Source organism: Bufo gargarizans, chromosome 2, assembly GCF_014858855.1.
Source record: "Bufo gargarizans isolate SCDJY-AF-19 chromosome 2, ASM1485885v1, whole genome shotgun sequence".
In the NCBI taxonomy this organism is placed as follows: domain Eukaryota; kingdom Metazoa; phylum Chordata; class Amphibia; order Anura; family Bufonidae; genus Bufo; species Bufo gargarizans.
Genome location: NC_058081.1, coordinates 216,777,782 through 216,805,781, shown reverse-complemented (window position 1 = coordinate 216,805,781; position 28,000 = coordinate 216,777,782).

Sequence of the window (28,000 nt, the reverse complement as noted above, 5' to 3'; positions counted from 1 at the left end):
GCCGCCCGTCACTCTACTCGGATTAGTGTAGGGAGAGGCTGCAGCTGTTGTGAGGGAGAGATCAGGGAGCGATCTTATCAAAAACTGGTTTATGTACTCAGCAATCTGCAGAAAAAGTGTTTTGTGGGTGCAGTGCACAATTTTTTTAAGCCTGCCCTGAGCCAACTACTGCTGAAAACTAACTTTTTTTTTTTCATTTCATCAATATCAATACCTGATCGGCAGCCATTTTATGCAATGATAGTGCACCAGAATAGGCTATCTGCAAGTCCAGAAATACAGCTTTGGCATACTGGGGTGAAAAAAGCCTCTAATATACTGCACATCTGGGATTAGACAAGCATAAGTGACTGTCACATTTAGGACAGAAATACAGCTTTTTGGTTAGTGTGAAAAAAGCCTCTAATATACTGCGCATCTGTGATTACACATGCATAAGTGACTGTCACATTTAGGACAGAAATACAGCTTTTTGGTTAGGGTGAAAAAAGCCTCTGATATACTGCACATCTAGGATTAGACATGCATAAGTGACTGTCACATTTAGGCCAGAAATATGGCTTTTTGGTTACTGGGGTGAAAAAAGCCTCTGATATACTGCAGATCTGGGATTACACGTGCAACAGTGACTGTCACATTTAGGACAGAAATACAGCTTTTTGGTTAGGGTGAAAAAAGCCTCTGATATACTGCACATCTAGGATTAGACATGCATAAGTGACTGTCACATTTAGGCCAGAAATATGGCTTTTTGGTTACTGGGGTGAAAAAAGCCTCTGATATACTGCAGATCTAGGATTAGACATGCATAAGTGACTGTCACATTTAGGCCACAAATACGGCTTTTTGGTTACTGGGGTGAAAAAAGCCTCTGATATACTGCACATCTAGGATTAGACTTGCATAAGTGACTGTCACATTTAGGCCACAAATACGGCTTTTTGGTTACTGGGGTGAAAAAACCCTCTGATATACTGCACATCTGGGATAAGACGTGCATAAGTGAGTGTCACATTTAGGCCACAAATACCGCTGTCATATAGAGTTTAAAAAAAAATATATAGAGTGCAATACCCTACATCAGGGTTTATATTGGCGGTTAATTATTTTTAACATACTTAACCGCTTTTTACTTTGCTTTGTAAACACTAACTATGAGGCAAACATCTAATAAGGGATGCGGTCATGGTCGTGGTGGTGGTGTTGGTGGAGCCTCTGGTGCTGGGAGAGGACGTGGCCGTTCTGCCACAGCTACACGTCCTACTGAACCTACTACCTCAGGTCCCAGTAGCCGCCAGAATCTACAGCGATATTTGGTCGGGCCTAATGCCGTTCTAAGGATTGTAAGGCCTGATCAAGTACAGGCGCTAGTCAATTGGGTGGCCGACAGTGGATCCAGCACGTTCACATTATCTCCCACCCAGTCTTCTGCAGAAAGCGCACAGGTGGCGCCAGAAACACATGCCCATCAGTCTGTCACATCACCCCCGTGCATATCGGGGAACCTGTCTCAGTCTCAAGTCATGCAGCAGTTTCTTATGCTGTTTGAAGACTCTGCTGGCAGGGTTTCCCAAGGGCATCCACCTAGCCCTTCCCCAGAGGTGGAAGACATAGAATGCACTGAAGCACAACCACTTATGTTTCCTGATGAGGACAAGGGAATACCACCTCAGCACGTCTCTGATGATGACGAAACACAGGTGCCAACTGCTGCGTCTTCCGAAAAGGAGGTTAGGGAGGAAGACTGGGTGGAAGACGATGCAGGGCACGATGAGGTCCTAGACCCCACATGGAATGAAAGTCGTGCAACTGACTTTTAGAGTTCAGAGGAAGAGGCAGTGGTGAGACCGAGCCAACAGCGTAGCAAAAGCAGGAGCAGGGTGCAAAAGCAGAGCAGCCATCACCAAACCAGTTCGCCTGCTACTGGCCACCGTCAACAGGGACCGAGCACACCAAAGGCAGCTTCAAGGAGTTCCCTGGCATGGCTCTTTTTCACACAATGTGCTGACGACAAGACCCGAGTAGTTTGCATGCTGTGCCATCAGAGCCTGAAGCGAGGCATTAACGTTCTGAACCTTAGCACAACCTGCATGATCAGGCATCTGCATGCAAAGCATGAACTGCAGTGGAGTAAACACTTTAAAAACAAGGAACTCACTCAGGCTCCCCCTGCTACCTCTTCTGCTGCTGCCTTGGCCTCTTCCTCTGCCTCTGGAGGAACGTTGGCACCTGCCGCCCAGCAAACAGAGAATGTTCCACCAACAACACCACCTCCGTCATCAAGCATCTCCACCATGTCACATGGAAGCGTTCAGCTCTCCATCTCACAAACCTTTGAGAGAAAGCGTAAATTTCCACCTAGCCACCCTCGATCCTTGGCCCTGAATGCCAGCATTTCTAAACTGCTGGCCTTTGAAATGCTGCCATTCAGGCTGATGGAGACGGACAGCTTCAAACAGCTCATGTCGCTTGCTGTCCCACAGTACGTCGTTCCCAGCCGCCACTACTTCTCCAGGAGAGCCGTGCCCTCCCTGCACAACCAAGTATCGGATAAAATCAAGTGTGCACTGCGCAACGCCATCTGTGGCAAGGTCCACCTAACCACAGATACGTGGACCTGTAAGCACGGCCAGGGACGCTATAATTCCCTAAATGCACACTGGGTAAATGTAGTGGCGGCTGGGTCCCAGGCGGAGAGCTGTTTGGCGCACGTCCTTCCGCCGCCAAGGATTGCAGGGCATTATTCTTTGCCTCCTGTTGCCTCCTCTTCCTACTCGGCTTCCTCCTCCTCTTCTTCCACCTCCTCACCCGGTCAGTGACAGACCTTCACCACCAACTTCAGCACAGCCAGGGGAAAACGTCAGCAGGCCGTTCTGAAACTGATGTGTTTGGGGGACAGGCCCCACACTGCGCAGGAGTTGTGGCGGGGTATAGAACAACAGACTGACGAGTGGTTGCTGCCAGTGGGCCTCAAACCCGGCCTGGTGGTGTGCGATAATGGGCGAAATCTCGTTTCAGCTCTGGGACAAGCCGGCTTGACGCACATCCCTTGCCTGGCGCATGTGCTGAATTTGGTGGTGCAGAAACTTATTCACAACTACCCCGACATGTCTGAGCTGCTGCATAAAGTGCGGGCCATCTGTGCGCGCTTTCAGCGTTCTCACCCTGTTGCTGCTCGCCTGTCAGCGCTGTAGCGTAACTTCGGCCTTCCCGCCCGCCGCCTCATATGCGACGTGCCCACCAGGTGGAACTCCACCTTGCACATGCTGGAGAGACTGTGCAAGCAGCAGCAGGCCATAGTGGTGTTTCAGCTGCAGCACACACGGGTGAGTCGCACTGCAGAACAGCACCACTTCACCACCAATGACTGGGCCTCCATGCGAGACCTGTGTGCCCCGTTGCGCTGTTTCGAGTACTCTACCAACATGGCCAGTGGTGATGACGCCGTTATCAGCGTTACAATACCACTTCTATGTCTCCTTGAGAAAACACTTAGGGCAATGATGGAAGAGGATGGCCCAGGAGGAGGAGGAGGAGGAGGAAAAGGGGTCATCTCTAACACTTTCAGGCCAGTCTTTTAGAAGTGGCTCAGAAAGAGGATTTTTGCAAAGGATGCGCGACTACAGGCGCACTCTGGTAGACGCGCTCCTGAGAGCATTCCCAACTGACGCCGGGGGACAAGTGGAAGCACAAGGCGAAGGCAGGGGAGGAGGAAGAGGTCGCCAACGCAGCTGTGTCAGCGCCAGCACCTCAGAAGGCAGGGTTAGCATGACCAACATGTGGAAAAGCTTTGTCACCAACAACCGGCCCCAACTGCTGATATGGAGTGTGTTAGCAGGAGACAGCATTTGAACAACATGGTGGAACAGTACCTGTGCACATGACTACACGCACTGACTGATGGTTCTGCCCCATTCAATTTCTGGGTCTCCAAATTGTCCACATGGCCAGAGCTTGCCCTGTATGCCTTGGAGGTACTGGCCGGCCCTGCAGCCAGTGTACTCTCTGAACGTGTATTTAGCACGGCAGGAGGCGTCATTACATACAGACGCAGCCGCCTGTCCACAGCCAACGTGGACAAGCTCACGTTCATTAAAATGAACCAGGCTTGGATACCACAAGACTTGTCTGTACCTTGTGCAGAATAGACATTTATACCACCATAAAACATACATTCTTGTACTCAAGTCAAGTGCAATTTTTCCTTTTTTTTTTATTTGTCCCAATATTTTGGGGGCTACCTACTCAATAAAAAATAAAAAATAAAAAATAAACATTGTTGGCTACCTGTTCCTTCTCCATTGCTGCCTCCACCTACAACACCACATTCACCGCCTCCTCAACCTCCGACTCCATATCCACCTCCTTCTCTGAGTTGCAGGTTAATAATTTGTAATTTTTAGTTATTTTATTCTAAGTTATTTCCCTATCTTCATTTGTTTGCAGAGCAGTTGCCATGCTCTTAAGCACATTTTAGTGCCTTTTACATCCCTCTAGCCTTTTCAAGGACAATTTTAGTGCCCTAAATTGAAAAAAAATCTTATTTTCAATTGTCGGGTGAGATTTTACCATTTTTGAGGTATAAAACCCCTGCTGTGCCTGGGTGACAGGGGCCTAAATCACTCAAAATCCTCTGTTGTATTGCTGGGTGACAAGAACCCTCTTTTGCCGTGAATGAATCCCTGCTGTGCCTGGGTGACAGGGGCCTAAATCACTCAAAATCCTCTGTTGTATTGCTGGGTGACATGTACCCCCTTTTGCCGTGAATGAACCCCTGCTCTGCATTGCTGACAGGGGCCCAAATCTCCAAAAAATCCTCTGTTCTATTGCTGGGTGACATATACCCCCTTTTGCCATGAATAAACCCCTGCTCTGTATTGCTGACAGGGGCCTAAATCTCTAAAAATCCTCTGTTCTATTGCTGGGTGACATGTATCCCCTTTTGCCGTGAATGAACCCCTGCTCTGCATTGCTGACAGGGGCCTAAATCTCTAAAAATCCTCTGTTCTATTGCTGGGTGACATGTATCCCCTTTTGCCGTGAATGAACCCCTGCTCTGCATTGCTTACAGGGAACCAAATTTAGTGAAAACATATTTTACTGATCGGAAGATGCGCGACTACAAGCGCACGCTGATTATAGCATTCCCACCTGACAGCGGGGGCACAGTGGAAGCACAAGGCGAAGGCAGAGGTGGAGGAAGAGGTCACCAACGCAGCTGGGGCACTGCCAGCACCTGAGAAGGCAGGGTTGGCATGGCCCAAATGTGGAAAAGCTTTGTCAGCCTTGGAGGTGCTGACCGTCTCTGCAGCCAGTGTATAGTGTGAACGTGTGTTTAGCACGGCAGAGAGCATTATCACAGGCCACAGCCAATGTGGACAAGCTTATGTTTATTAAAATGAACCATGCATGGATCCCACAGGACTTGTCCGTACCTTGTGCAGAATAGACATTTATACCAGCCTCAACCATCCATTCTTGTACTCAAGTGCACTTATTCTTAGTTTTAGTTTGTTATATGTCCCTATATTTTGGGGGATACCCCATTTAAAAAAATAATAATAACACAAATCAGTGTTGGCTACCTATTCCTCCTTCACCGCTGCTTCCACCTACACCGCCACGTCAACCTACACCGCCACATCCACCCATCCACCGCCTCCTCAACCTCCTACTCCTAAATCCAGATTGTTATTTTAAATTTTTCTGTATTTTATGTTATTTTAAGTCATTTCCCTATCCACATTTGTTTTCAGAACAGTTGCCATGCTCTTAAGCACATTTTGATGCAGTTTGCAGCCCTCTAGCCCTTTCCAGGACTATTTTAGAGCCATTTTAGTGCCCAAAAGTTCGGTTCCCCATTGACTTCAACTTTTTTTTCAAGTTCGGCCAAACCTGCCGAACCCGAACATCCAGGTGTCCGCTCAACTCTATTCATGAGTGTAGGAGTCCCACTACCTGAACAATTGTACCATAATGTAAATGAGGCCCTCTTTTATGAGATATACAGGTTGTATCGGAGTGCCTCTTTTTTGTAATTTTTGGCAGCACTTGCACTTCATATACAAGTAAATATACAGGAAAGAATGTTTCCTAACAATGTTTCCTCTAAAATCGATTGTATCTTCAGTTTTGTGCGTATTATTGTCAGTCTGTAAAAGTGGTGTACTACTCGGACAACATCGTTCCCAGCAGCGACCTGGGAGTCCAAGATAAATCCAGACATCCTCTCCATGCTGTTCCCAGACCATTTCGGTGGTGTTTCCATCAATTTCTGACATTTTCCTATGAACCAGGCACCCTCCCCTCTTTAGAGCAGGGGGTGCCTGGTTTAATGCTTGGGTTCTCCCATTGACTTCCTGTAGAGCACCCGAGCATCCTGATGTGTACGGCCCAAACCCCTGAGCACCCGAGCACTATGGTGCTCGATCAACACTATTTACTATACATACTGTGGACTAAGCGATCCCTGAGGGATTTACCTCTCCTGAATGTCACTAAAGGATAGGGTGTAAGGATGTCAGTCAAGTCCTGATCTGTGTGGAGGATTTCCCAATGTTTCCTGAGTATATTAAGGATTCTTTCCTGTGCTTTATCGAATGTTCCAATGATTCTAATTGGATTTTCACTATTCCTACTCTGAGGTTTAAGGAATTCACTCCTATCTGTGCCTAAAGAGTATATTAAAGGCCTTCCTTAATATTTCCTCAGGATAGCCCGTTTCCTGGAATCTATCTTTAAGGTCCCTTGATTGTTGAAGGAATGTGGGAACATCCGAACAGTTTCTCCTAATACAAATGTATTGCCCCTCTGAGATACCTTTTTTCATGGGTTTTTATAGCCGTGGACTTACGGTAGGTTTCAATATGTAACATACCCCTTTTCTTTGAAATTCTCAGATCTAAAAAGAAGATAACCTTATCTGCTTCCCATGTAAATTATTTATCAGATGATTATTGAATCTTTGTAAATAATTCTTTTGAGGGTTTTTTCAGTTTTTAATGCATATTTAATAAAAGGTAGATTTTAATGTCAGGGAGATTTTTCTGAGTGTTTTCTGCTGATGAGGAATAGCGATGAGCGGCAGGGTTCATATTCGAATTTGTGAATATTGTAGAATATTCGTCATATATTTGGAAATTCGTATATTTGTCATATTCTACATTCTTTTTTTTAAATGCGAAAATCGGCACGGCAATGATCTCATAATATGCGATTATTGAGCGCTCAATACAGGCGTGGGTCAAAAACAAATATATAGCACTATAGAATATAGTGCTATATACTTGTTTTTTTTAGAATATTCATCATTTTTTCCATCTGAGCACATGATTCCTCTCTGCTTCTTCCTTGTGGGCCAATGAGTAGGGTTGAGCGAACCCAAACTGTAAAGTTCGGGTTCGTACCAAACTTTAAGATTTTTTGACTCCGAACACGAACATTTCAGTAAAAGTTCGGGTTCGAGTTCGGTGTTCGGCGATTTAATGGCACGTGTTGTAAAACTGCATGGAAGCCAATCAACAAGCATTTAACTCGTGTGCCCTTAGAAGCCATAACAGGCATGCCTACTAATGGCATGGCTGTGATTGGCCAGTGCAGCATGTGACCCAGCCTCTATATAAGGTGGAGTCACGTAGAGCCGCCAGTCACATCAGCTCTTACTAGTGTAGGGAGAGGATGCTGCAGTTGTGAGGGAGAGATTAGGAAACAATTCTGGTGTTCTTCGTGTTAAATCTGCAAACTACAACGATTATTTTTGTGGGTGCTATGCTTAATTTTTGTACCTCTGAGTCCAGTGCCACAGAGAAATAAGCTTTAATCAGTCAATTTCTTAGGTGGGCATCGGCGACCATTATTGCAAGTCCAGTGCACTTGCAACTGCCAGGGACATTACTTTAATCCGGTTCTGGTAGCTCAGTTGGCAACACCTAGGCATCTTTTAAGGACACCTTCACTGCATATGTGCCAAGGAAAGGGAAAATAATATAGGTAATCCGTCTGCGACTTCAGGGCCCCGAACGATGGGGGGGGGGGGGACATATAAAAAAAAAAAATTATGTGAAATACCCCTGTGCTTAATGTCTGACAGGTAAAATCTATTCATTAAATCTATCTGTTAGATTCCAGAGGGACAAATTATTTTGGTGGTCAAGTACCCTGCGGCCTGCAGTACATACCTGCAAGTGAAAATAATTCAATTACATTAGTCTGTCACATATTTGTGTGACCTAAAGCGATTTTTTCTCTTTCTGACACCAGCACTGCATTTCTGACAGTGAAATAAAACCAGTAAATACTGCTGTTACACTGTTGGTTAAAAGAAAATCACACTTTTTGTGCTAGATAGTACATTTATAGCCTGCGCTGCATTTCTGACAGTCCAGTAAAACTGTTAAATACTGCATTTACATTGTTGGTTGAAAAAAAAACACTTTTTGTGCTACATAGTACATTTGCAGCCTGCGCTGAATTTCTGGCAGTCCAGTAAAACCATTAAATACTGCTGTTACATTGTCGGTTGAAAAAAAATATCACTTTTTGTGCTAGACAGTACATTTGCAGCCTGCGCTGCATTTCTGACAGTCCACTAACACCATTAAATACTGCTATTATATTGTTGTTTGAAAAAAAAACACCCCTTTTGTGCTAGATAGTACATTTGCGGCCTGGCTTGCATTTCTGACAGTCCAATAAAACCAGTCAATACTGCTGTTACATTGTTGGTTGACAAATTCACGTTTTTTGTGACCGTGAAGTAATTGTATTAAATTCGCCTGTCACACTGTGGTGTGACCTCAAGAAATGTTTCCTCTTAATGACACCGGCACTGCCTTACTCTCAGTGAACTTAATTGTTGACTATTGGCGGTTACATTGTCGCCTGACATAAACCATCTGTTAGTTTGGTGGGTGAACGCAAAGAATGAGGAGATCTTCAAATAAGGGACGTGGCCCTGGTCGTGGTGCTGCTGGTGTTGGTGGAGCTCCTGTTGCAGGGAGAGGACGTGGTCGATCTGTGCAAGTTACACGCACAAGTGAAACACCTTCCTCAGGTGCAAGTAGGCAACAGAACCTTCAGCGTTATTTGGTAGGGCCGAATGCGACTCTACGAATGGTGAGGCCAGAACAAGTGCAGGCAATAGTAGATTGGGTGGCTGATAGTGCCTCCAGTTCCTTCACATTGTCTCCCACCCAGCCCCTTGCTGAAAGATCAGAGTTGGCACCTACAGCCTATGGCCATCTGTCTTTCAACTCACCCCCTTGCAAATCAGGCAAGCAGTCTGAGCCCCAAGTCATGCAGCAGTCTCATGCTTTTTGATGACTCTGCTGGCAGGGTTTCCATGGGCCATCCACATAGCCCTGCACCAGAAGTGGAAGAGATTGAGTGCACTGATGCCTAACCACTTATGTTTCAGGATGAGGACATAGGAAGACCACTGCAGCACGTCTCAGATGATAATGAAACACAGGTGCCAACTGCTGCGGCTTTCTGCAGTCTGCAGACCGACAGGGAGGGCAGGGGTAAAGAGTGGGTGGAAGATGATGTGGAGGATGATGATGAGGTTTTAGACCCCACATGGAATCAAGGTCATGCGAGTGACGTGTGCAGTTTGGAGGAAAAGGCGGTGGTCACACAGAGGCAAAAGCACAGCAAAAGAGGGAGAAGGGTGCAAAAGCGTCTGTTACATTCTTGGGTGACATTTTACAAATTTTTGCAAAATCGTCTGTTACTGATCGGAAGATGCGCAACTACAAGCGCACGCTGGTCGATGTACTGCTGATGACATTCCCACCTGACAGCGGGGGCTCAGTGGAAGCACAAGGCTTAGACTGAGGAGGAGGAAGAGGTCGCCAACGAAGCTGGGGCACCGCCAGCACCTCAGAAGGTAGGGTTAGCATGGCCAAAATGTGGAAAAGTTTTGTCAGCACGCCACAACAACCAGCACCACCAGCTGATATGGAACGTCTTAGCAGGAGGCAGCATTTCAGCAATATGGTGGAGCAGTATGTGTGCACACGCCTACACGTACTGACTGTTGGGTCTTCCCCCTTCAACTCTTGGGTCTCCAAATTGAGCACATGGCCTGAGCTTGCCCTTTACGCCATAGAGGTGCTGGCCTGCCCTGCAGCCAGTGTATTTTCTGAAAGTTTGTTTAGCACGGCAGGAGGTTGGTATCACAAACAAGCGCAGCCGCCTGTCCACAGCCAATGTGGACAAGCTTACGTTCATTAAAATGAACCAGGCAGAGATCCCACAGGACTTGTCCATACCTTGTGAAGAATAGACATATATACCAGCCTCACCCAGCTATTGTTGTACTGCAGCGCACTTTCTCTTTGTTTCCCAAAGTTTTGGGGTCTTCCAAAATTTAAACAAACAAAAAAAAATTAAATAAAAAAGAACTGTATTGGCTACCTCCTCCTCCTCCACCGCCGCTTCCACCTACACCGCCACATCCACCACCTCCTCAACCTCCTACTCCATATGGACCTCCTCCTCCTAGATCAAGATCATTATTTTTTATTTTTACTTATTTTATGTTATTTGAAGTAATTTCTCTATCCACATTTGTTTGCAGAGCACTTGCCATGCTCTTAACCACAGAGCCATTTTAGTGCTCCAAAGTTCGGGTCCCCTCTGACTTCGGGTGCCAAACTCAAACTTTTTTGTGAAGTTCGTCCGAACCCGTCAAACTCGAACTTCTAGGTGTCCGCTCAACTCTACCAATCAGTTATTGGCCCACAAGCAACTTTAGCAGGGAGGAATCATGACTTTATATGTAAAGAAATGGCGAATATAAAAAAAATAAAAATATATAGCACTATATTCAATATAGTGCTATATATTCATAATGATGAATATTCATAATTTTTTTCCATCTGAAGTCATGATTCCTCCCTGCTTCTAGCTTGTGGGCCAGTGAGTCATTGGTCCACAAGCGACTTAAGCACGGAGGAATCATGACTTCAGATGAAAAAAAATTACAAATATTCAAAAAAACTAATATATAGCACTATATTCAATATAGTGATATATATTCGTAATGACGAATATTCGTCATTTTTTTCCATCTGAAATCATGATTCCTCACTGCTTAAGTTGCTTGTGGGACAATAACTCATTGGCCCACAAGCAAGAAGCAGGGGGGAATCATGACTGCAGATGGAAAAAAATAATGAATATTCGTCATTACGAATATATAGCACTATATTCTAAATATTAGCAAATTCGACGATATTCAAAAAGTGACGATATTCGGGATTAAAATTCGCTATTCGAATATTTGTGCTCAACACTAATGGAATCCCTTCATCAACTTCAAACAGGGAAACTCACATAGTTACAGATAAACAATGGGGGCACTATTGTATGTAGCAAACTCGACTCGCCCAGATATCACAGCAACATTCGGAATTCTCTGCAGACACATAAGCAAACCACGTCAAAGAGACTCGACCACTGTTAAGAGAGTTCTTAGATATGTGTAAGCAACTGTAAATACAAGTTTGAAGATATCTGCCTCCGGAGATTTCAAACTCATAGGCTATGTAGATGCAGGTTGGGCTAGTAAGTGATTCAGAGGACCGTAAATCCACAAGTGGTTACATATTCAAGGTAGGCAAAAGTTTGATTTCCTGGTCTAGCAAAAACAGGTTTCTGTTGCTTTGTCATCTACAGAAGCAGAATTTATACCTGCAGCCTACACCAGTCAAGAAGTAATTTGGTTGAATGAACTCTTGGAAGAACTTGGTGAACCATTAAGTCAACCAATAATAGTCTATGAAGACAACCAACCATACATTAGCGCAAAAAACATTTATGTGAAAAGTCTTCACCTGCGTGATTTGGTGAAACGAGGCATAATTGAGTTTGCTTACTATTGCAACTGAAAAAATGGTAGATGATTCAATGACTAAACCATTACACAAGTACAAATTTGAAAAACGTAACTTAAAAACTACGTATCCTGTTAGTCCCATAGCTGGTTTGAGTGTGGGTGTTAGAATAATAGATATTTTTCTGTGTATTGCAACTATTACATTATATGATTGCCTGTAATGCTCTGGCCTATATTATAATGCCCCCAAATTGTGCCTCCTGTATTATAATTAACCTGCAGTGGTCTGGCCTGTACTATAATGCCTTCCATAGTGACTCTTGTAGTATAATACCCTACCCCCGGTAGTGCTGGTATGTATAATGCTCTCACCCCTAGTTGTCCCCCTGTAGTATTATGCCTCCATAGCACTAGCCGATGTAATGCTCTGAACAGCACCAACAACCCCGCCCCTAGTGTACCTTTGCAGAAGTAGTAATATTTAATGCTTCCCCCGTAGTTATAATGCCCCTATATATAAAATGCTCTCCTCCCATAGTATAATGCCCCATATATATATAAAATGCTTTTCCCCTTGTAATTCAAAAGCCAGCATATATAATGCTCTCCCAATTTAGTATAATGCCCCTTTTATATATAATGCCCCCTCCCGTAGTCCCCCTGTAGTATAGTGCCCCCATATATATAATGGTCTCCCCCTCTGGTATTATGCCCCTGTTATATATAATGCTCTCCCCCTGTAGTATGACGCCCCCATAAATATATATATATATATATATATATATTTCCCCCCTCCAGTAGTGCAATGCATACAGTATGTAGTGTACTGTATATAAAAAAAATATATATATATAATACTGCCTAATACACACCTGTATTCCATTCTCTCCCACTGAATTTGATGCAGGCCACAGGCTTCTTCCTGCCTGTGGCCTGAGTTGCCGCTTCCCAGTGCAGGCAGTCATGATGACATCCCTGCGACCTCCTGTGCTGGGTCACACACGACGTGATGACGTGGCCATGTCATGATTACGTCATTATACTGCCCATAACCCCAGTTTTTGATGATGTAATCGTGACCGTTTGCACTTTTCGACTGCCTCATAGGTTTCAGGCCTAGTGGCCTGAGGCCAAATGGCAGGGTTGGGAGTCAGAGCCTCCTCTGCCCCGCCATAAACTTCCACCCTCCTCAGAAGCAGGTCCGCTTCCACCTGATGTAAGATTTTCATCTCGCCTCATGGCAGAAGTAGGTCTGTCTGTATCTGTATACTGTATCACCTATATAGTTGTAACCCTGGCTGTGATGATAATCAGATGACTGCCGAAAAGTGGTTTGAACAGACCAATAAGCACCTATTATTAGGCCATTGACCAGTTTTCAAAGTGCAGGAGTTTTTTAAAATATAATTTGTGACTTAGAAAGTTAAAAATAACCATCTGCAATTCTTTAAAATATGTTTAGCATAAAAACTTAGTAACATAGTTTATAAGGCCGAAAAAAGACATCTGTCCATCCAGTTCAGAATGTTAAACTGCAAGTTGATCCGGAGGAAGACAAAAAAAAAAAAAAGTGAGGTAGAAGCCAATTTTCCCCACTTAAGGGGAAAAAACCTCCTTCCCGACTCCAATCAGGAAATCAGAAAAACTCCCTGGATCAACGACCCCTCTCTAGTAGCTATAGCCTGCAATATTATTACACTCCAGAAATACATCCAGGCCCCTTTTGAACTCTTTTAGTGAACTCACCATCACTACCTCCTCAGGCAGAGAGTTCCATAGTCTCACTGCTCTTACTGTAAAGAATCCTGTTCTATGTTTGTGTACAAACCTTCTTTCCTCCAGACGCAGAGGATGTCCCCTCGTCACAGTCACAGTCCTGGGGATAAATAGATGATGGGAGAGATCTCTGTTCTGACCCCTGATATATTTATATATAGTAATAAGGTCTCCCCTAAGTTGTCTTTTATCTAAAGTGAATAACCCTAATTTTGATTATCTTTCAGGGTACTGTAGTTCCCTTATTCCAGTTATTACTTTAGTTGCCCTCCTCTGAACTGTCTCCAGCTCTGCTATGTCTGCCTTGTTCACAGGAACCCAGAACTGTACACAGTACTCCATTTGTGGTCTGACTAGTGATTTGTAAAGTGGCAGGACTATGTTTTCATCATGGGCATCTAAACCCCTTTTGATGCAAACCATTATCTTATTGGCCTTGGCAGCAGCTGCCTGACACTGGTTTCTACAGCTTAGTTTGCTGTTCACTAAAATTCCTAGATCCTTTTCCATGTCAGTGTTACCCAGTGTTTTACCATTTACTATGTACGGGTGACTTGCATTATTCCTTCCCATGTGCATAACCCTACATTTGTCAGTATTAAACCTCATCTGCCACTTATCTGCCCAAGCCTCCAATCTATCCAGATCGCTCTGTAGTAGTATACTGTCCTTTTCAGTGTTAATTACTTTACACAGATTAGTGTTATCTGCGAAAATTGATACTTTACTATGCAAGCCTTCTACAAGAGCATTAATAAATATATTGAAGAGAATAGGGCCCAATACTGACCCCTGAGGTACTCCACTAGTGACAGTGACCCAATCTGAGTGTGTACCGTTAATAACCACCCTCTGTTTTCTATCACTGAGCCAGTTACTTACCCACATACAGATGTTTTCTCCCAGTCCAAGCATTCTCATTTTATATACTAACCTTTTATGTGGTACAGTGTCAAATGCTTTGGAGAAGTCCAGATATACGACATCCATTGATTTGCTGCTGTCAAGTCTAGAACTTACCTCCTCATAGAAACTGATTAAATTAGTTTGACATGACCGATCCCTCATGAAGTCATGATATGGCGTTATTTGCTTATTTTCATTGAGGTACTCAACAAGCCATTTTCTGATGTCTGAGGTCCTGAGTCTAGTGAAAGACTGTGTATATACAGTACAAAAGCATTTTGAAATTATCTTCATGTTGAAATATAGCTAAGTAAACATGACACAGTGAGACTATGGAATGGATATGTACAGTGAGGCTGCAGATAATTTATAGAAATTATGACTAAGGCAATAAACACTAAATCAATGACCATTGCAAATCCATTTGCTTTGTGTAATTGTTGTCAGTATATTTAGTACAATGTGTCATTCGTTTGGAAATGTTAATTTGCAGTGTTATTTTTTATCTGTGACATTTTATCCATGGATTAGTTATTAAAGTTATAAAATGCATAAACCTGTGGACACTGTCATGTTAAGGCCTTAAATCAACCAAGGACACAACCTACAAGTGAATTCTGCTGAAAGACTGAAAGATCTACTGATTGTAAAATCTTCCTCACCCAGTTCTGAATGTACTGAACGCTCGTTATTTATTCAAAGAGCACACCTTTGTTTTTTCTTGACTGTCATTCCCCAACTAATGAATGTGTGTACTAAAAATATAATTATTTTTCGCAGAAATAATCTGTTATATATATATTCATTCCTCAAAAATGCCTGGGTAACAAAAAGTCGATAAATTGACTCCACACTTTCATGAAGTATATTAAAAGTGTTTAAAATGAATTTATTTTTCTGCACCCATTTCAGAGGTGTGACTATGCTGAAGGAAATGGTAATGGGTGTGAAGATGAAAATAACTGATTAATAACTTCAGATTAATAAAAAGTCTTTAATACAGTAATTTCCTTTAAGCAGCTAATTAAATATGGTAATATTTCAAAAAATTCATATTACATTTATTACCATACTAAAGAATCAACATGACTATAGTTTTGATATCCATTTTTTTTGGTTCCTATTTCTTATTTTTGGTAATACAATAACTTAAAATGAATGCTAACCTGTATACTTGATACAAATGTATTGCACTGGTACAACCCAAGAGAAGTCCACTATGGGACAGAAACTTGACATGCTACACTACATTGTGCTCCTGGCTATAAGTTTAAATCCCAGACACATATAAAACTTTACTGGCTAGAATTAGATACATGTAGGTGTGATAGTACAGGTATGTTCACTAACCATTCCCTTTCTTTTTTAGGACCCTCACTATTATATATCTATTCACTCTCCCATTTATCTAATGTGTTCATTTTCATCTCAGTTTACTCCATGTTTGTCTATTCCAATCATATTTGCAGTGCATTTATCCAAGTCTATACAACATGGACCCACAGGCCCCCAAATGGCGGTTCTTGGGACTCCATTCATAATGCTATTGATACTTTGTTATACTGACCAGTTATATAGGATTGATGATACATGACTGTATTGTTTTCACTCGTGTTATTACATGATTTTTTTTTTTTTAATCAGTGTATTTTTTTTTATTGTCAAACAAGTTGCAGCCAAATGACAATCAGCAAGTAACAATTGTTTATACAAAAAAAATACATCAATATTACAATATACATTTGTTATTGTCTTCATTACTTTATATGCTTGGCAACATTATTTTTTTATACTCTTATTCCCCCCCCCCCTATTTTTTATTTACCCACCCACCACAACCGAACCCATAACAAAAAGTGCATTGCATTATTTAGTGTAGTACATCATTATATCACCTTACAATACATTACAATGTGCGGTGAGACAGCCAACCCAACAGTGCATAGCACCCTGTCATTCTTAACAGAGCATATCTTATATTTCACTACTAGTATGGAACAATCCACAGAATCGAACCCTATTTCTCAGCTATTCATCCCAATACATTATGGACTATAACGTGTATTCAGGATTATTGTAATCTACCTAATCCAGAAATTTGATCTCGGATACATTTTTCAGCTAGTGCCCTTTGAAACTAATCCAGAATAGGACACCCAACTCCCCCACACAGCCATAAACTTATTTGGACATTTGCGTTTGATATGCGTGTCTCAATTGTAAAAATTGATAAAACGCTGAGTGCGGGAGTGCAAATTCACTTTGTAACTGCACAAAGGACTTCATGCTTCCATTCTCCTGGATATGGTTTAGATTAAGAACATCCTTATTCTCCCAAGGAAAAAAAAAACTCCAATCTAAATATCTCCGTACGTTTCGGGTTTCGCCATAGAGGCGTATGTCCATAGAGTCCGGTAAGGTCAATAATATCTTTAAATCTAGACCAGATTTTACGCATTAGGGATATCGTGGATAAATCCCCTTCACCTTGTATTCTCCCTATTTCAGGTACCCCGATTGGTACAGTACAGACCAAAAGTTTGGACACACCTTCTCATGCAAAGAGTTTTCTTTATTTTCATGACCAAAATCTGAAAATTGTAGATTCACATTGAAGGCATCAAAACTATGAATTAACACATGTGGAATTATATACATAACAAAAAAGTGTGAAGCAACTGAAAATATGTCATATTCTAGGTTCTTCAAAGTAGCCACCTTTTGCTTTGATTACTGCTTTGCACACTCTTGGCATTCTCTTGATGAGCTTCAAGAGGTAGTCACCTGAAATGGTTTTCACTTTACAGGTGTGCCCTGTCAGGTTTAATAAGTGGGACTTCTTGCCTTATAAATGGGGTTGGGACCATCAGTTGCGTTGTGGAGAATTTCGGTGGATACACAGCTTATAGTCCTACTGAATAGACTGTTAGAATTTGTATTATGGCAAGAAAAAAGCAGCTAAGTAAAGAAAAATGAGTGGCCATCATTACTTTAAGAAATGAAGGTCAGTCAGTCCGAAAAGTTGGGAAAACTTTGAAAGTGTCCCCAAGTGCAGTCACAAAAACCATCAAGCGCTACAAAGAAACTGGCTCACATGCGGACCGCCCCAGGAAAGGAAGACCAAGAGTCACCTCTGCTGCGGAGGATAAGTTCACCCGAGTCACCAGCCTCAGAAATCGCAGGTTAACAGCAGCTCAGATTAGAGACCTGGTCAATGCCACACAGAGTTCTAGCAGCAGACACATCTCTAGAACAACTGTTAAGAGGAGACTGTGTGAATCAGGCCTTAATGGTAGAAAATCTGCTAGGAAACCACTGCTAAGGACAGGCAACAAGCAGAAGAGACTTGTTTGGGCTAAAGAACACAAGGAATGGACATTAGACCAGTGGAAATCTGTGCTTTGGTCTGATGAGTCCAAATTTGAGATCTTTGGTTCCAACCACCGTGTCTTTGTGCGACGCAGAAAAGGTGAACGGATGGACTCTACATGCCTGGTTCCCACCGTGAAGCATGGAGGAGGAGGTGTGATGGTGTGGGGGTGCTTTTCTGGTGACACTGTTGGGGATTTATTCAAAATTGAAGGCATACGAACCAGCATAGCTACCACAGCATCTTGCAGTGGCATGCTATTCCATCCGGTTTGCGTTTAGTTGGACCATCATTTATTTTTCAACAGGACAATGACCCCAAACACACCTCCAGGCTGTGTAAGGGCTATTTGACCACGAAGGAGAGTGATGGGGTGCTGCACCAGATGACCTGGCCTCCACAGTCACCGGACCTGAACCCAATCGAGATGGTTTGGGGTGAGCTGGACCGCAAAGTGAAGGCAAAAGGGCCAACACAAAAGGGCCAACAAGTGCTAAGCATCTCTGGGAACTCCTTCAAGACTGTTGGAAGACCTTTTTAGGTGACTACCTCTTGAAGCTCATCAAGAGAATGCCAAGAGTGTGCAAAGCAGTAATCAAAGCAAAAGGTGGCTACTTTGAAGAACCTAGAATATGACATATTTTCAGTTGTTTCACACTTTTTTGTTATGTATATAATTACACATGTGTTAATTCATAGTTTTGATGCCTTCAGTGTGAATCTACAGTTTCCATAGTCATGAAAATAAAGAAAACTCTTTGAATGAGAAGGTGTGTCCAAACTTTTGGTCTGTACTGTATATCTTGTTTTCCCACATATGATACTATACATGCTGAGGGCCCTCCCTCCGTACATTGCCCCCAACCCTTTAAATGTTGTAATTGAGCAGCAACATGGTATGCCCAAGGATTTGGTACTGACAGACCTCCTTCCTCTTTACCTCTCTGCAATGTTTCCAGCTTAATTCTAGGTTGTTTTTATTTCCATATAAGTGATCTGAAAATGCCTTGAATTTTATAGAATAACCCTTGGGGAACCCAGACAGGTGAATTATGTAGGAAGTATAACAGTTGGGGCATCAGGATCATTTTAATCAGATTGCATCTCCCCACTACAGAAAGTGGAAGCTTGGACCAGGCAGCGACCTTGTCCAGAAATTTAGTTAACAGAGGGTCTATATTAAGCTTAACATAATCTGTGACCTTTGATGTAATCAGGACATCGAGGTAATTAAATTTATCGCCAGTTTGCAATTGAACCTTTGACCAATCCACATGAAGTGGGAGCGCATCAAGTGGAAGCATAACTGATTTATCCCAGTTGATACGTAACTCTGATCGGAGACCAAATTCAGTAATGTGTTGCATCACCGGATGAATCAAGTGCTCCAAGTCACCCATATATAAAAGTAGGTCATCTGCATATAGGGAGACTCGCTCATGAGAACCTAATGGAAACCCCATCCAGTCCGTTGATGCACGCAGTGTACATGCTAGCAGTTAAATAGCCAATGCAAATAAGAGTGGGGACAAAGGACATCCCTGTCTAGTCCCACGGTGCAACAAGAATTGCAGACTAAGCTGTCCATTGTCTCAAATTCTAGCCAGTGGGGATCTATATAGGAGTTTCACCCAAGATAAAAAACCCGGACCAAACTCCATAATTTTCATGGTCTCCCATAGATAGTTCCACTCGATGCTGTCAAATGCTTTGGCAGCGTCAAGAGAAACCACGGCCCTACACCCCCTCGTATCCATTTGCCGTTGAAGGTTAAGGAAAAGCGTCCTCACTTTGATAGCCGTACTTTTATCGGGCATAAATCCTGATTGGTCATCATGTATTTAATTATTAATAACTCTGTTTAAGCGTATGGCCAATATTTTTGCTAAAATTTTAACATCTACAGGGAGGAGGGAGATGGGCCTATAAGACTCCTGAAATGTGGGATCTTTACCCGATTTTGGTATGACCACCACCACAGCCTCATGAAGGCCGGTAGTATTCCCTCTCTGAAAGCGTCATTAAACACTTTAAGAAGTTTCGGCAGGATATCATCCTGGAATTTTTTAAAAAATTCACTAGGTAATCCATCAAATCCCGGGGCTTTTTCATTGGCAAAAGACCCAAGTGCCATCTTGAGCTCCTCTAATTCTATAGGCTCGTCTAAATAATGTGCAGATTCTGCAGAGGAATATTTGCAAGATATGACCTTATATTATTGTTATCCAGCATAAGTTTAGAAGAATATTGGTCTCTGTAAAAGGAATAGAATTCATGAAGAATAACAGAGTCATCCGTTGACAAGATTCCCCCTGTCGTTCGGATAGCCATTATCTGAGAAGATTCGGATTGTGAGCAAACTATTCTAGCTAGTAAACTACCTGCACTCTCCCTTGCTTCGAAATATTTCTGAGACATAAAGAAGCGTTTATGGTCTGCAATCTGATTAAAATGATTCCCTAGTATTTCTTGTGCCTCCTTCCACTGTAATTCCTTTTGAGGTGAGGAGTGCCGTACATATTCTGCTTCCAAAACGTTTACTTCCCTCTGCAGGGTATCTGTAAGCTGCCTAGTAACGGATTTCTTCCTCTTAATTTTTGGGATGTAAAGACCTCGGACTTACGCCTTCATGGCTTCCCAGACAATCCCCACAGATGTTGAGCCCTGATTAATGAGAAAAAAATCCTTAATCTTTTCCGTAATTGGTTCCCCTCTATCAAGGAGGTCTTTCCAAAACGGATTAAGCTTCCACATATAAGGACCCCTATTCCCAATCGTGAATTACAATTCTACACAAAGCGCAGAGTGGTCCGACAAACTACGTGGTAGATATTGAATGTGAGAAATAAGAGGTAGCAGTTCCAAGGATCCAATGACCAAGTCAATCCTGGAAAGGGAGCTATATGCCGGGGAAAAACAGAAGTATTCACGAGCATCTGGGTGTCTAACTCTCCAAAGATCATGGAGATCTAATTCCCTCATCAATTTGGCCAGTGAAGTCTCACGTATCTCACCAGGGAGAGGATGATGTTGGAATTTATCCAACATAGGGTCTAGATACTTATTAAAGTCTCCTAGCATAAGTACTGATATTATTGGACCCTGAGCTACAATATTCATGACTTGCTTTATCATCTGACACGAATACGGTGGAGGTATATACAAAGCAACAAGAAAAAAGTGGCCTATTATATATAGAACAGTGATGGCAGACAAATCTATCATCATGGTCTATAACAGAGTTATAGCATTCAAAGGGTATAGTCTTATGGACCAGGACGCTGACCCCTCTAGCATGAGTGGAGAATGTGGAATGATAGGAGTAAGAGATCCATGGCTTGTGTAGCAACTTATGGTCCTGTGCAGACAAATGTGTCTCCAGAAAACATAATATGGCAGGTTGATGTTGTTGGATTGCATTGTAAATAGCTTGTCTTTTGACACTGTCTCTCATCCCCCTAACATTCCACACTAATACTTGCATTTTACCCAACATTATGTTTCAACATGGCAATATTAAACAGGATATGCCGTATAACATGATGGACGAAATCCATACAGCACGCTAACATATGTAAGTAAGCCATCTCACCGCACATTCCTCCCCAATACAATTGTACTTGACCATAGCAGAGCAATGCACAACACAGTAAAACTGTAACAAACAAAGAGGAGATAATATCCCCCCCTAGACAAAAACATGAGGCTCAATAAATTCCTGAAACTAGCACTTACAACAAGGTGCATTCAGTAATGATACTATAGTGCAAGTATTCTAGTATAAACAGAATCCTGAGCTTAGCATCACAAATACTGAATGAAACTGAGGCACAGGTAGTATACATTTAGCTTATTTGTGATATAGGCTGGTACGAGCGCTTCCAGGCCCGTATGTATGACAATATAATATTAGCAAACTGAAACGTCCCAACATGAATAGACACCCTATTAAAAAAAGGGGGTTAAAGCAGCACATAAATGGAACGAAGTATAGAATATACTCATCAATCAAACGGCTGAAAAGCGAAGACATTCATGACGACACCTTTCGTGATCTTTAACAGCCCTGGTCATCAGTCCAGATCTTCAGTAGAGACCTTATGCAGATCCTGTTGATCCAACCAAGCGGAGGCATCTTCTGGTGATTCAAAAAAATATGTTTTCCCTCCCGCAATCACTCGTAGCTTTGAAGGATATAACATGGAGTATTGCACATTTTGGATCCGCATACGTCTTTTGACTTCCAGGAATCTCGCCGCTGGACATCCGCAGAGACATCCAGGAATATGGAACTTTTATTGCCATCAATAGTAAGATCCAATAAATCCCGAGCTTTACACAGGATAGCATCACGATCTTGGAAGTGAAGGATCCTGAGCAGTATCGGCCAGGGAGGCGCCCCTGGTGGTGGAGGACGGAATGATACTCAGTGTGCCCTAGCGAATAGTGGGGATAGAACCTGGGCACCAAATTTTTCTGTAAACCATTTTTTTTAAAACACTGGGGCATTAGAACCTTCAGCACTTTACGGCACCCCCACCAGCTTAAGATTATTCGGCCGAGACCTATTTTCAAGGTCCGTTGCTTTATTGATAAGAAGAGTGATGTTATGTATAACCTTAGCCATGTCTCTTTTAACAGGAGGAAGTTGGTCTTCCAAGTCACCCACACAGTGTTCTACTTCTGCTACCCTCTCATTGACTTTCTTAAGATCTTGCCGTATAAAAGTCACATTTGTCTGGAGGGAGCCTATAGAAGTGTGCAGGGAGGGTAGCGCAGTATTACATTGCTGCACTGCCGCGTAAATATCTTTGGCCGTTGGTTCGGTCTCCTGGGGAAGGTCAGGGATTGATCTTTCATGCAGAGAGGTAATCTTCTTTGGAGGTGGGACCTTATGTACATCAGCGCTGGCCTGTTTCTCCACCAAACCATCTTCCCCCACAACTTCACTGCTGTCAGCATGATCAGGAGCTACAGGGAGCTCATCTTCACCAGAGCTAGTCGCCGGTATGTTCTCCTCAGTCCGAGGAGTTCTATGAAATTTCTCCAGGCGAGCCGCTGCGTCTGCCGCTCTGGCTGAGGCCATCTTGTTTCACCACCGGAATGCCCGGACCCTCTCTACACTCTTTCTCTTTCTTACCCGCATGGGTCATTGCAGGAGTCGGTCCGTGGAGTGTCAGGGTGTCTCCTCGATACTGCTCAGGAGCTCAGCAGCGCGCGTCTTCTCACACAACTAGCCAGGCCACGCCCCTATTACATGAAATTCTGACAGTGAGCATACTATAAACTATTGAGATCTCAATCCATATATGATTTGGTTTAATGTATTATGCACTTTATTAACTTGTATTAATTACCCTTTCATGACCAAGGGTCATTGATGCCCTAGTGTCCAGGTCAAAATTGACAAATGCGTCACTTTATGTTGTAATTGCTTTGGAACACTTTTATTTATCCAAGCTATTCTGAGATTAACATTTCCCATATGTCTACTTTATGTTGGCATCATTTTGGAAATGTCATTTTTATTTTTTTAGGACGTTAGAAGGCTTAGAAGTTTAGAAACAATTCTTAAAATTTTTAAGAAAATTTCCAAAACCCACTTTTTAAGGACCAGTTCAGGTCTAAAGTCACTTTATGGGGTTACAAAGTGGAAGCCCCCCATAAATGACCCCATTGTAGAAACTACACCCCTCAAGTTACTCAAAACTGATTTTACAAACTTTGTTAACCCTTTAGGTGTTTCACAAGAATTAAAGGAAAATGGAGATGAAATTTAAAAATTTAACTTTTTTGGTATATTTTCCATTTTATTAATTTTTTTTCTTTAACACATTGAGGGTTAACAGCCAAACAAACTCAATATTTATTACCCTGATTCTGTGGTTTACAGAAACACCCCACATGTGGTTGTAAACTGATGTAAGGGCGCACGGCAGGGCGCAGAAGGAAAGGAGCGCAGTATGGTTTTTGGAAGGCAGATTTTGCTGGACTGGTTTTAGATGCCATGTCCCATTTAAAGCTCCCCTGATGCACCCATACAGTAGAAACTCCCAAAAAGTGACCCTATTTTGGAAACTAGGGGATAAGGTGCCAGTTTTATTGGTACTATTTTGGGGTACATATGATTTTTAATTGCTCTATATTAAGTTTTTTGTGAGGCAAGGTAACTGAAAAATTGCTGTTTTGGCACAGTTTTTTTTAAATAAGATTCATCTGACAGGGTAGATCATGTGCTTTTTTTAATAGAGCAGGTTGTTACGGTCACAAGGATATCAAATATGTCCACTTTCTTTGTTTGTTTCAGTTTTACATAATAAAGCATTTTTGAAAAGGAAATTATGTTTTTGTGTGTCCATTTTCTGAACACCATATGTTTTTTATTTTTCTACCAATTGTCTTGTGCAGAGGCTCGTTTTTTGCAGAAAGAGTTGAGGTTTTTATTGGTACCATTTTTGGGTACATAGGGTTTTTTAATCATTCATTATTACACTTTATGGGGCAAGGTGACCAAAAAATTGGCTGTTTTGGAACAGTTTTTATTTATTTACTTTTACAGCGTTTCTCTGAGGGGTTAGGTCATGTGACAGTTTTATAGAGCAGATCGTTATAGACGTGGCAATACATAATGTGTAAACTTTTTCTCATTTATTTAAGTTTTACACAATAATAGCATTTCTGAAACCCAAAAAATGATGTTTTAATGTCTCCATAGTCTGAGAGTCATAGTTTTTTTTTTTTTTGGGCGATTGTCTTAAATAAGGTATCATTTTTTGCGGCATAAGGTGACAGTTTGATTAGTACTATTTTGGGGGTCATAAGCCTTTTTGATCGCTTGCTGTTGCACTTTTTGTGATGTAAGGTGACAAAAAATTGCTTTTTTGGCACTGTGATATTTTTATCGAGCAGGTTATTATGGATGCGGCGATACCTAATATGTACACTTTTTTTTTTTATTTCACTTTAACACAATAATAGCATATTTCAAATAAAAACATTATGTTTTATTGTCTTAATGTTCTAAGAACTATATATTTTTTTTTTTTTTAGCGATTTTCTTATGTAGGGTCTCATTTTTTGCGGGATGAGGTGACGGTTTTATTTGATATAAACCTTTTTGATCACTTGGTGTTGCACTTTTTGTGATGTAAAGTGACAAAAATGGCTTTTTTTACACCGTTTTTTAAATTTTATTTTTATAGTGTTTATCGGACGGGGTCTATCATGTGATATATTTATAGAGACGGTCGCGGAAGCCCCGATGGTGGAGAGAGGGAGCCCCCCGCGGCATCTATGGGGTTACAGCAGAGTGTCAGCATAGAATGGAGCCACCGCCATCACACACAGCAGGGGGACCGCATCGGAGGCATGGGGCAGCGCTGGAAAGGGGGGCGGGTATGGCCAACATTGAGAGAGGCTGAGGCAGCACAAAATGGGGGCAGGAGGAATGTATGGGGCTGGGAGGGGGCGGACTGCATCAGGGTAGGAGCTGCATCGCATCAGGGCAGGCGATGCATGAATATGGAGATGAGCTTCAGGGACAGGCAGACACAAGGGGGGGACTTGGTGGGGAACAGATCGGGGGGCACAGATCAGGGGGCACGAGGAACACTACCTGATTTCAGGCTCTGATCTGCAGAGCACAGATCAGAGCCTGAAACTGGCATTTTTTCACTGCCGCGATAGACTAACCAATCGGATCGATTGCCAGCAAGGGGCCACTCTGATTGGTCCCTTGCCGGCATTACTGAACTGTATGCTGTTGGCAGGGGAAGAAGCTTTAATCCACGTGGTAGCTGCACGGGGCATGTGCAAATATCACGTATATAAATGGATTGCAGTCGGGAAGGGGTTAACAATCAATTGACATCCTTTTAAAATGTTTATGAGGGATCATGCTATAGTGCTATGTACTTACTCTAGTGGAGACTACAGACCCAAGTCCTCTACACTCAGTAATATATTAAGTATGGTGTTAATTGGAAAGTAATGATTTCCCTCTTGACTGTAGTCTACAGCTGAATACATTGTGGAATGCACCTTGACCTATATGAGAACTGTCAAGTCCCTTTTACATGAGCAGACAATTTTGACAATTATCAGGAAGGAGCATTCCTAGGAATACTTGTTCCTGATAATAGTCCTCTGTGAAGGTGTTGCCGATCACCTGATGAACAAGCAAACACTGGGTTATTAGGTGAAACCATCAATCTTAATTTCTTTGCAGAAGATTGTGCTGTCTAAATTTGTATAGGGAATGAATCTTTATGGAAGCAAGCTATCGAAGTGGCAATTGCTCATTCCCATACAGCAGTAGTGATTACTGCATGCAAATGTAGCTCTCACCTATACTGACGAGCAGGAAATTATTGGGAACACATGGTTCATTCAGGATACTGAATGCTTGGTTAATCCATATAAAGATTGCTGCTCTACCATAGTAGTTTTAAAACATCCTAGGTAGCAAACATTGCAATTCAATTTCGAGACAACTGAATCTTAATTTAGATAAAAGAAAAAACAAACTTATACATAATACTCTATACTTTATAGCCTACTTGCTTATTGAGTTTTTAATAGTTATTTTGGGAAAAGTTCATGTTGTTTCCAAACCTTTAAAGGGGTTCTCCAGGCTTTCTTGAAAACCCTCCTATGTGCTGATCTGTGGAGGAAAGATAGCCTGCTCAGTACATAATACTCTGTTGCGCACCAATTCCGCCATACTCATATGACTGCCTGAAATGGACACAGGATCTTCCATTCAGGTCCAATTAGATGTGTGTTAGTTTTCCTGTTCAGCTGCATTTACAGACTAAAGAACTCATCTGGCTGACACCTGAGCCAAAGAGCACGATGGAGGAATAAATACTTCCCTCTACAGGTCAGCACACAGGAAGATTTTCAAAAAAGCCTGGATAACATAAATTCTAAATATATACAGAAAGAATAAAAAAATCTGAAAAATGTATATAAAAGTGTATACAAAATAATGTGGATTAATGAATGGGTAGTCCTGTTGTAATTTTCATTTAGTTAGCTATGTCCATGTAGGAAATAGATGTAATCATAATTGCATTGATCAGAAAAGGAAAAAAGGAAAAATGTTCCGGTGATTTGTGAAAAATTTAAAAAGTATAAAAATATGAAAGAGTAAAAACATAAGTCCAGTGATGGTGAAAAAATATAATAGATGAGGTTAAAAGAATATAAACATATTTGTAATATATGGGTGTAGTTATACTGCAAATTGGTAGGTTCACCGCAATGATAGTAGTGGTAGTGGATTGTGCCTCCAAATTTCCTTTACATTTAAAATTTAGTATCCAATGTATTTATAGTATTAATATTTTGTATCAAATGGAAGGTAAAAAGATATTTATGTTGGCTATGATGTAGCTGGTTTACCGTACTGCTGGCTTTGATGTAGCTTTCCTCCCCACTGTGTCCATGCAGAAGAGTGTAAGTGCTTGTTCCTGGGGTTGGCAGCCCACTTATTGGCATGCTCTTTATTCCTGGATTACAGGCTGCGGGGACCGCCGGCTAACTTGGGTCAGGGATTGTAGGAATCTCAGTCCAATAGGGATTGTAGGATTTTCACCCTGATTGATTACCAGCCAGGCTATATTTCACAGTCGGCGGTAGTATTACCTTTCAATGGATGATTTTTGTATTCGGGCTGTACGGTGTATAAGAAGTTTCTTTTAAGATTGCATTCCTGTATTCCCTGACGAATTTCGGGACCTACACGTCCCTTCCTCAGTGGTACCACTGAGTAAGGGATGTGTAGTTCCGGAAATGCGTATTAGGAATACATAAATGCAATCTTATAAGAAGCTTCTTATACACTGTACAGCCGAATACAAAAATGGACACAGCCGGGAGGAAAGCTACATCAAAGCCGGCAGCATGGTAAAACAGTTACATCGTAGCCAACATAAGTATCTGTTTACCTTCCATTTGATACACAATATTAATACTATAAATACATTGGTTACAAACTTTTAAATGTAAAGGAAATTTAGAGGCACAATCCACTACCACTACTATCATTGCAGTGATCCTACCAATTTTCACTGTAACTACACCCATATATTACAAATATGTTTATA